This window comes from Limulus polyphemus, unplaced genomic scaffold (assembly GCF_000517525.1).
Source record: "Limulus polyphemus unplaced genomic scaffold, Limulus_polyphemus-2.1.2 Scaffold2356, whole genome shotgun sequence".
Classification (NCBI taxonomy): Eukaryota; Metazoa; Arthropoda; class Merostomata; order Xiphosura; family Limulidae; genus Limulus; species Limulus polyphemus.
In genome coordinates, this window is record NW_013667966.1 from 140,597 (window position 1) to 151,424 (window position 10,828).

The 10,828-nt window shown below is 32.8% G+C and overlaps 1 protein-coding gene across 8 annotated transcripts in view; it reads right to left on the reverse strand.

Moving 5' to 3' along the window:
• Positions 1-9,268, reverse strand: part of LOC106466715 — a 44,562-nt gene extending 35,294 nt beyond the window's left edge. For 3 of the 8 annotated variants that reach the window (XM_013927014.2, XM_022394795.1, XM_022394794.1), the window contains exons 1-3: positions 9,125-9,268; positions 7,923-8,044; positions 5,453-5,512 (exon numbers count right to left, since the gene is read on the reverse strand). The gene's annotated coding sequence lies outside the window, so the exon portion shown is untranslated. Of the gene's footprint in view, positions 1-5,452; positions 5,513-7,922; positions 8,045-8,723; positions 8,800-9,124 lie in introns of all 8 variants that reach the window. The other 5 variants (XM_022394796.1, XM_022394800.1, XM_022394792.1 and 2 more) reach the window with 4 other exon arrangements.
• Positions 9,269-10,828: the final 1,560 nt, after the last annotated feature.

The following is a 10,828-nucleotide window of genomic DNA, read 5'->3' on the forward strand; positions in this document are numbered from 1 at the left end:
CTATATATATATATATATATATATATATATATATATATATCTGTGTCAGTGTAAACATTTGCTGTTATGTTAAAGTTTTTCTTCATTACCCATTCAAGCCATCGCCAAGTATTATTAAACTGCAAGATAGATGGAAAAATCCAGTCCAGGCTGGCAGCGTCTGGAATAAAACATCAGACCTGCAGCAGGAGGATAGTCACACCTTCTACATAGACATAACATCACCACCCTACTCTCAACTGAATGAAATTGTGTACACTCAGGAGGATTCTTCCATGATCTACCACCCCAGCAGTTATGATCTGGGAAGTGGCAAGGACTCCTGTACTCCATTGGGAGCAAGGACGAAAGAAATGCACTGGAGAATCCAGAGGAATGCATTACTGGAGAAAGTGCAATGGGTGACCACGACAAATATTTTGAAAAGCAGACTGTTCCCAATTTCAGCAATCAAAGGAATGTTAGAGATTGGCAGCAATCTTTTTTCTGCTTGTCCATGAGTGTACAGTCTGGTACAAACATATTTGTGATGCAATATACTGCAAGAAAGAACCTGCAAGCAGTCTTATGGAACACCATGACTTAATTTTAAGGAAATTTCCAGGTTGTATCAGAGGTAGTCCAGAAAGATGTATTAGTTGTCTAGGAAAAAAAAAAAGAAATAAGACTCAATTACAATAATTTTCATGTTTTTATGTCTTATTTATTTCCAAAAAGTACAATTAATGTAATTAATTAATTGTAAGTACAATTCTGTTTTATACTGATGAAAACTTCTATAAAATTTTGTTTGCAGTTACCATTATTATGTTCTGTTTAATTTGTGGATTTTCTTGCTTTTTCCATGGTAGCTAGATCTTCCGTATTTCCTAGACTCAATTGGTTCTGTCTGTCTAACATTAGCATTAGGCCTATACATGCGTAATTGTAAGGATGGGGAGTCAGTGTTTCAACTATGATGATTAACGATGAAAGTTCTGAGTTTGATTTTGTAAATTTGATCGTTTTAGTTCCTACCAAAGGTTTATTGGTAAAAAGTTGAGATAACCAGGTTAGTTTTACTGTCACAAGCATGTATGCTAGAAATTAATTTCACTAAATATTTGTATTAGCAGCATTCGTTTGCATTGTGAATATCCACCCGTCCATACATATGCATACAAACATAGTGCAATACAATGTGTGGTAATAGCTTCATTTTGAGTTTACTTACTTACTAAGTATATATATACACACACACACACACATATAGCATTTTTTCACATTGACTGAGTATTGATTTAAATACTAAACGTTTTTTACTGGTAAAACTTCTGTACTTGAGAATGACAGCACCAGTGATCAAAACAGTGTGCCTGCTTTAAAAATAACTCTTACTTAATGTAAAAGCTGTAACTTTCAGCCAATCATAAAGTGAACTTTTCCTAACATTTTCAGTTCCTTCAGGTGGATTGTGCCAACATTTCTCTAGTAGAAAGTACAATCTTTTGTAAACAAAAAATAGACAAAAAAGATATTTTTTGCAGGTGGTTAAAATTTTTTGAGTTCATAGTTAGGGACTTTATCGATGGTAGAGGATTGGAGTCAACATTATATGTGTAGTGTGGGCATGGATAAGTGTACAGTAGACTGTGATGCTGTTTTGAGTAAGGCTCTGTTCCAGGGTGCAAGTCATCAATTAGACAACATGGGGGTTTAAGTTGGTTGTCTGAGGAAGTTTTTAGTCATCACAGATGACCAAATGACTTAAAATAGAGCCCAGATGACAACATCTCAACAGTGATTGTGATAGACCTTATAGATCTCATAGTGCAAATTTTGATATCAGTATACCTGGACAGGCACCACTTGTCACAGAGGATCCATAACACGTTACTGGGCTCCTAAAAAAAAAAGAATTTACTCAGAGTTGTACCGATGTATGAGAACAGCTACAGGGGGAAGATGATATCCAACTGAGCAGGAAACTGCCATACAGTGCAAGTAGCATGACACCAAGGGAAGTGGTCCATATGCCAGCCTGGATAATTTCCTCTAAAAAATGACAGAAATGAGAAGCCAAGGATATTAGGAGGTGATGGATCAGATGAGATAATACGCAACATTTGGCAAGATTCAGAAGAAAGGGAGGAATGCACAATATGGATAACCTGTTAAACCCAACCGGTAAGTAAGGATATTAGGAGATATATCACGACAAAGGGTCAGATCTTAATGGATAAATGGGAGCAAAAGTCATGGAAAGGTGCTGTGCCAGACATATAACACCATAAAACACAGACCAAACACAGGAGACGATCTGGATCAGAGCAGGAGTAAATATGGCATATTTTCATAACGCACTAAAAAAAAATCTGAAATCAAGCAATAGATCTTTACACTGTCATGCCAAATCAAGAAGTGAAGATTGCATTCAACTGCATAGAGGGAGTCAGTTGCAATAAGAGGGTGTGTCTCACTTCTATTGGTGGAGAGTTGCCACATCCTAATTTGCATGGCTAGATGCAGCTGAACCACTTGGTATACACAAGGAATTAGGTAGGAGTTCAAAGCTAGTAGCAAGTAAAAATTTGCACAATAGAGGGTAGTCAAATCGAGAACAGCTGTAACTGTTAGAGGAGGGAGGTAATCATATCAGAATTTGCTAACACCTTTACTGGGTTAAATATTTTTTAGATATTCATTAGTAAAGTGGTACCCTTTTTTGTTAATTAAAAGTTGATTTATGTATGTATGTATACATACAACAATGATATCTACAAGTCTTGTCATACACAAGTTATGACATAAGCATATAAAGTAAAATAAATTAGGCCTACCACTCACTAAGGGTTATGAAACATTACATAGATAAGGTACTTACCTCAATAATTAATGAAAATACCATTTGTAGTGCCTTGATGCTTTAAAGGTCCATATTGATCTTACAAATTCATCATAGGCATTTCTTACACTGTTGGTCTTAAGTTCTGCTAAAAAAACATGAACTCATTTTTTATTCCATGCTATGATTTCAGCATTATGGCATTTTTCCAGACTCTCTAGGTGTTGGATATACAAAACTGTTTAGTGTAAGAGTTATTATTTATTTCATTTAGTGATCTAAACTTTAATGATTATGTAGTTTTTGTAACAATTGTTAAAAGTTAATTATTTTAAAAGCAATAATCATGACAAGTTTCATTACGTACCTCTATGCGAGTCATGCATTGCACATGCATTTTATTTTTTGTACTAGGCTATTGTTATATTGTTGATGTCACATTACTTGAATCTTCATTGTTTTTCTCTTTGCCTTAACTGAGTATTGTTACATCATAGTATCTCGTGGTTTGTATAAAATTCAAGGTCTCAGTTGGGCAGTGAGCACAAGTCAAGAGATGTTTAGCCAGAAAGTTAGTTAGTGAAAGAGAATGTGAAGTTAGTCGGTGTGTGAGCGATTAGCCTCAGCAGGTGATTTCTATAGTGTTTCACAGCTGTATGGTAACAACGAAGATAGGAAAAATTATTTGTCTTGTCAACTGGGTTCTAAAGTAACTGAACCAGCCTGTGTGGACAGATTGTATAGTAAGAGAAAATAATTTGTCTTGTCAATTGGATTCTAAAGTAATGGAATCAGCTTGTAATCTGTGTAATCAATAATAATTAACCATTAATACAGTCCCTTCCTTGGGTTTAAAGCTTTTAAAATATGTGAGAAACAAAAGGAATGAGTTTGGAATTTCTGAAGTACAAAATTGCTGTAAATTACTACAACTCTGCAAAGATTTCTGTTTCACAAATTAATACCAGCAGCCAGGGCCAGATTAACACATAAGGCACATGAAGCCATGGCTTAGGGCCCTGTGCTGGAAGCAGCTAGGCCTATAGTACATTCAGTGAAAAAATCTCCAAATTAAGAGCAAAGGATTAGGCCTAAATGAAAAGATGAAAAACTGATTACACTACTTTTCTACACTAGGACACCTATATGAAAAAATAATTTTCAAGAAACTTATAATGTTGGCTAACAGCAAAGCAACAAAGAAGAAATTATAACAATAATGATAAGAAACCACATGTAGCACTGTATTCCCAATAATACACTTTTTAACTCAAGAATCTTGAGGAACTTTCCCTCTGTAGCTTGTTAGTTTTTTCAACCACAAATATTAAAATTTAAAATTGAACTGTGATATAAAATGCTACAAGTTATTTATAAGAAACTATGAAAGTTGGAACTTATCCCAGTCAATTTTCTGACCTGTATCTTTAGCCAAGTATGCAAACAAGCAACATCATTTACCATCAACTCTCCTCAGCTGTTTCTTATATGGACAATAAGAAACCACTTGGTCCTTCAAGGATTCTTTGTACCCCCTTTATGTTTTCAGGAAATCATCTATTCCCCTCTTAAAAACTCTTTTAAAGTGTTAACATTACTATCGTTACTGGCAAGACATTCCATGATGTTAGATGACCATTGGTCAGTCACCAGTACAATGAATTAAGATGATAAAATATCATCTGTGACAGAATATTGAACTCAAGACTGAAGTTACACTATTACTCTGAAACTAGTTCTCTGCCAACTCTGCTAACAAGGCTTACGTGTTCTAAGCTGACTGTCACACTGGACTGGCAAAGACAAATTCTTTTAATATTACATATATCTTTTAGTAAACAAGATTTCCAAAAAGTGAACAGAACAGCAATAATTTACGCATCACAGATTAAAGTAATTTTCTCTATAGCACTTAAGTTTCATTTCATCATCATCAATGGATCCATTTATAAATATTCTCTTAAAACTTGCAAATCGATGACATCTAAGTTATACGAACACAAGCAAAGGCATTGTAACAAAATTCCACTTAGCCCAACAAGATCACATCTCATCCATAAAAAAATAAATAAACACTAATAAATATCCACTTTATAAATAAGAATTCTTGCCCATATGCCCATCCAGCAAAGTTAATACAATTCAAACTAGTTGCACATATGAAATCATTAAACAAACTATTCCTTAATTTTTTTACGCCTACAAAAAATATGTTAAAAACATTACTACATCTAGGCTTCCAAAGATCAAATATATTGCCTTAATACTTAAATTTGTATTTCCAACCTTTACACATTATCACTCAAACATAGCAACTGTACAAATCTCTAACAATCTTGATTGCTCCTAATTCTTCTGCACTCCAGATAAAACAAGTCCAAAACTTTAAACCTTGTCTTATAATTTAAATTAATTAAGCCAAGATATTTAAATTAAACATCCTTATTATCACAAAGTTAACATGTTAATTGTACTCCTAGCAAAACCTCATTAATTTTATACAAGGCTGTGAAAAGCTTAGTTTTTGAATTAAAAATTCATATAAAGAAAAACAAAGAAGACTATTTGCTTTTTCCACCATGTCTAAATACTCAACAGGTGGAGTTAGGTTTTTATCAAAAATCATACCTAAATCTTTCTCTTTTTCCACACCAATCTTCTTACAAGTAAAGCAAGTCCTTTCCAAACCTAGTTAACACAAAAATCAAACATAACTTCCACAAATTTAACTTGTATTTTAATGTACAACCAAATATGCATATTTTTGATTGCTTTAAATCCTAAAGTTGTGTAGTAACCTTTAACTGTGTATTAATTGAGTTTTAGTTTGATATTTTTAAATTCTTACATACACTAGAAACAAAAACAACCCAAATAAAATGTTCTGTTTTTAGCATAAAACTAATAAGTATTATGTTATTGAATTCCAATAATTACTTAAAAATTATCTGTATTTAATACTCTATATAAAATTCTTATTTGGAATATTCTCAATCTTATAGTGTATCATTTGTAATAACAGATGATAATTTACATAACTGCCCAACATTTCATGATTTTGTCAAAAATATATTCCTATTTCTTCAGTCTTGACATTACATTTTTAAATGGCAAAAACTATAATTTACTTACTATATTTTTTAATACAGAGCATAAATGAATTTGTAAATCCCTAACAATTAGTTACAAGAGAATATTGAGTATACACAAGTGTGAATTCAAAACAGTTAAGAAAATTTCCTCTATCATATATAATTTATAACCTTAACAGGAGTCCAACAGCCAATCACAGGCTTTCTAGTAGTCTAAACAATTAATGTTTGTATGTTTCTGACTGGGAGGAGGCTGCAACTTTATGCAAATAATACATTGGGTTATCATAATTTAAGGTATGATCAATCTCTTAAGCAGTGTGTTGTTACTAGAGGTATGCTAAATTGGATTTTAGATTGAATCTACAGAAACACTCAATACTAGTCTAAAAAAGGTTATAATTTCATTGTGTAGGTAACCAATTAGGCCTCATTTGAAGTATTGCATTCAGTCATGGGTTCCTTGCCTTAGGAAGAACATCAAGTTGTTGAATGAGAGCTACTAGGATGATATATATGGGATAGTATGGTTGTCCTGTGGAAGGTGTTGACATCAGATGTTGTGGGTGTAGTCAATTTAAAGGATTTTAAGGGAAGGCTTAATAAATATTTAAATGATAAGGGACAGCTATGAGTTTATATTTGTTTTTATTAGTTTTATTTAATGGATTGGACAGCCTAGATAAGCCAACAGATCCTTTACGTTGTCCTTAAATTTTAAATCAAAAAAGTTAACAGTTGTTATCATATTTCACTCGATAATTTTGCAATGGTTCTTTAGTCACTATCTCTAGAATCTTTCCCACAACAGAAGTAAGACTACTGGTCTATTATATTTGGGCCAACTCTTATAACACCTTTACTACTAGGGGTAATATTTACTAATATTCAATTCTCTGGCACCTACCCACTGTATACTGACCTGCCAAAAATGACCTTTGATCTGTGAAAAACATTGTCTAGTCTTGGTGCTTTATCTGTAACTGATCTCTCAGTCTTCCTTTATATTACCAAGGGATCTACAAGATTTAGATCAATTCTAGTATTTCCCACAAAGTACCGATAGTTAGGGTTGTCTCTAATACTCTCTCATGTATAAACCAAATCCTGAAAGTATCACTTTAAGGGAGTCCTTTAAGTTCTAAGGGCATTCCTGGCTTAGGGGATATTCTCAAGCTCTGGGAAACATAGCTTATGGGAGATATGTTTACTGGTACATCACAGTGACAATTCCTTCCACACACCTTGATGCTGTATATGAACTAATATCGACCTTGATACACTGAGAATAGTTTTAGAATTTGGGAATTCACTTTAGGGACTTCCCTTCAAGGAATCGCTCTGCCTCACTACTTTACTCCATACAATTCTAATCAATGTGTCTAAAACTAAAGTCCCCAATAATTATTAAATCAGCATCCTTATTAGTAACAACTTTGATCTCGTACAGTTTTTCATTGGCGTCAACCGTCATCTGGCAGCATTTAAAAATTTCCATTTAAGAACTTTCTAACAATGAAACACCTGATTCTAACCCGTATCTATTCAATGTCTTGACTATCATTTTTTTTTCATTCCCAACAGAATGTAGTTCATCCCTTATATAAAAGGCTACCACATCCCTCTTTTAAAATGTTTATCACTATTAAATAACTTATAACCTTGAATTTTAAAATAATTCTTATTATCAATATTCTTCAAATTCAACAGTAATTCCATTATATTATAGTCTTCAATTTCAACTTCAGTTCTGAATGCCAGTTCGTTCCTGATACTCCTAACATCAGAATAATAGCAACATATTTGAAATTATTATTTAACTTATGCTCTAAATCTTTTAATCTCCTTGTTGCTTTAGTTATTCATTGTTTAGTCCCAACATTCTAAGCTCCCTCACCATTATGCAAATTTAATTCAAACTGCTAAATTTCTTTAGTGCTTCCCCAAGCATCTTACTACATAGCCTACTTAGTACAGCTTATCTCTAGCATATAATTCACCCTTACCCTGAAAACTATCCCCAGTTCCAACCAGCTCATCTGTTGCTTTAAGCATATCCTTGATAATCTTTCACTTAAGCCTTGGATCCTAAGTAATTCATTCCTGCATCTAGTCCAAGGGAGCACTTCTGAAAGGGCCACACATCTATTTCTTATACCTAAACCTCTATAGGAGTTCTTATCAAGTTAACGTAACATTTTAAGCAGCTCTTTTGATTTACAACTTTCAACATCATTCACTTCTATGTGCTACCAGTGTGTTATATGCAAATTTGTATTTGTAATTGTAGTAGGTAATGATTAAAGATAACTAAACAGGTATACTTATCAATGTGTTTTTTGTTTTACAGTATTAACAATGGATTCAAGATCTATCACACTTAGGCTTCAGTTTTTCTAACTTACTTTTTACATATAAAATACTCTACATATTCTATCTCATTTATATCATCTTAAATTAATATATAAAACTTACAATACCTTTAAGTTAACTAATATAGTAAACTTTGTATATGGGAAAATATTTTTGATTATATTAATTTTATACATTAGCAACAGTAACTTAATTCTACCAATAACACTAATGAGTAATGTTTAACTTATAAGTTATATAGCTTCTTCCAATTATTAATGAGTGTTAATACGTCATTAATTTTAAGAGTCATAATTTATATTAGTAACAGTAACATAGAATTTGTCCTTTGAAAATATCATACCCAAAAAATCAAGTTACATTAGGTTACTCACTTAAATTTATTTAAATTGATGTTATATTTTGAAACTAACAAGTATTTACTTTAGGCCTACCTTTACGGTACCTACTTTGAGTTTCACTCGTTTTGAGTCATTGGGACTTTTCCTCCAAAATTATAATAAATTTTGGCTTTGTGAAATAGAAAAAAAGTTATTAATTTTCCAAAACAAAAGCTTTATTATGAGTATGATGCAGTGGAATTTTGAAGTATATTATGCCTCCTTTACTTTAAATAAGCTAAATTACGATATATTGCACTAGCTGTAGCACGCACTTCTTTTAGTGTAACACTAACACTAAGTTTTGTAGGCATAAGCAATAGTATTGGTAATACTAGTATTATGTATTTAGAGTATTAGGCCTAGTAGTACTTAGTTATTGTTTAATGAGTTTCACGTTCCTCGTACAACTAACGAGCGCTAAAGTTAATTTGAAGTTTATTTATGAAATCTACCTGAATTTGATATAAGAAGTTGTGACAATCCTGATCAGGCCTTCTCTACTTAATAGACTAGTAGTAATAGGCTTGGCAATACTCGTAATACATACTTAATCGTAATCCTACGCAAGGCCTGATTCGGAGGCAATCAGACGATGACAATTTTAAAGTAGGCTTAAGCTATTAAATAAGTAATAATGCACAGCCAATATTATTAAAAAATTCCTTTTAATTTAAGTTAGTTTTAAACTTTCAATAACAAAAATTGCCTTTAACAGTAATTTGATTTATTAATTACAATAGTTTGTGTTTGCATTAGTTCAAATACAGCAACAAATGTTATTTATATTTCCAAATTTACATCTTCTTAAAATATTTCATTTTTACCAAACAATTCTGATGTTATGGACGTAATATATATATATATATTGGTCTTTGTAACACTGTAAATCACAGTGATTTATATTAAAAATCGTAACGCTAAAAAGTTATTGTATCTTTATTAAAAGTTATTAAAATGGCTTTTTGTAGTATAATTTGAACTGTACTACAATACTATGTTATTATTGCTTGAAATTGTTGTTATTGTTACGTCTCTGTTTGTTAATTTACTTTCCGTAACTTCATTCCGACGAAACTTTAGCGACTGGTTTATTCTTTCTGAATATAACTTTACCGATACACTCAACTTCAACAGTTGCGCTATAACAAGCTATAATTCACGTATCACGAGCTAGACTTCAACAATACGTCTCTCTCTGACTGCAGTTCAATTACTCATTACCTACACACACACTGTCACGTCACGCCGTGACCATCTTGTATATATCAGACCACCCCCCAATCTAGTAAATGCTAGAGCACTCCCGAAGGAACGGGATAGTTCTAGAAAGAAGGTTGCGTGACAATAGTCACGTGATCTCGCTGACGCAACATTACTTTCATAGTGCAAAGCAGCACAATGGACTATCTGCACTCTTTCCACAGCGGAAATCGAAACCTGGATCTTAGTGTTGTAAGTCCATAATTGGCTTGGTGACTAAAGCGCTCGACTTACTATCTGCAGATCACGAGTTCGAATCCCGTCACCGAACATGCTCGCCCTTTCAGCCGTGGAGGCATTATAATGTAATGGTAGCAGAGTAGTCTCAGAGTTAGCAGTAGGTGGGGTTGACTAGGTGCCTGTCCTTCAGTCTATCACTTCTAACTTAAGGACTGCTAGCATATGCCGATAACCCTCGATTAGCTTTGCGCGAAATTCCAAACACAACAAATAAACAAACAAACAAGTTCTTAAATTTATCCGTGATCCACCGAGGGATATTGTAGAAATGATTAATATTCCCTTTTCTTTTTCTTCTTCTTTTTAGCTGAGTTTTTGCCATGCCATTCTTCATCTTGATCGCATTTTTCATGTCGAGTAAAATATAAATTCTAACAATGAACCTTCATAAATGTTTCATTTGAATTATAAATTATGTTGAAGATGGTATAATAAAGTTAAACAAGCAGTTATTAAGATAAAATGGTATTACAGAAAATAGGGTAAATGTTTAAAGTCTCAAATTACCGACTTAAATTTATGCTGTTCACTACCAGTGGGATTTACAATACTAAAATGTAGGGTTCGATACTTGCGGTGGGCAGAGTGCATATAGCCAATTGTGTAGCTTTTTACAACAGCAATAGCTGGTGAGATTCACATATTGCTTATTGAGT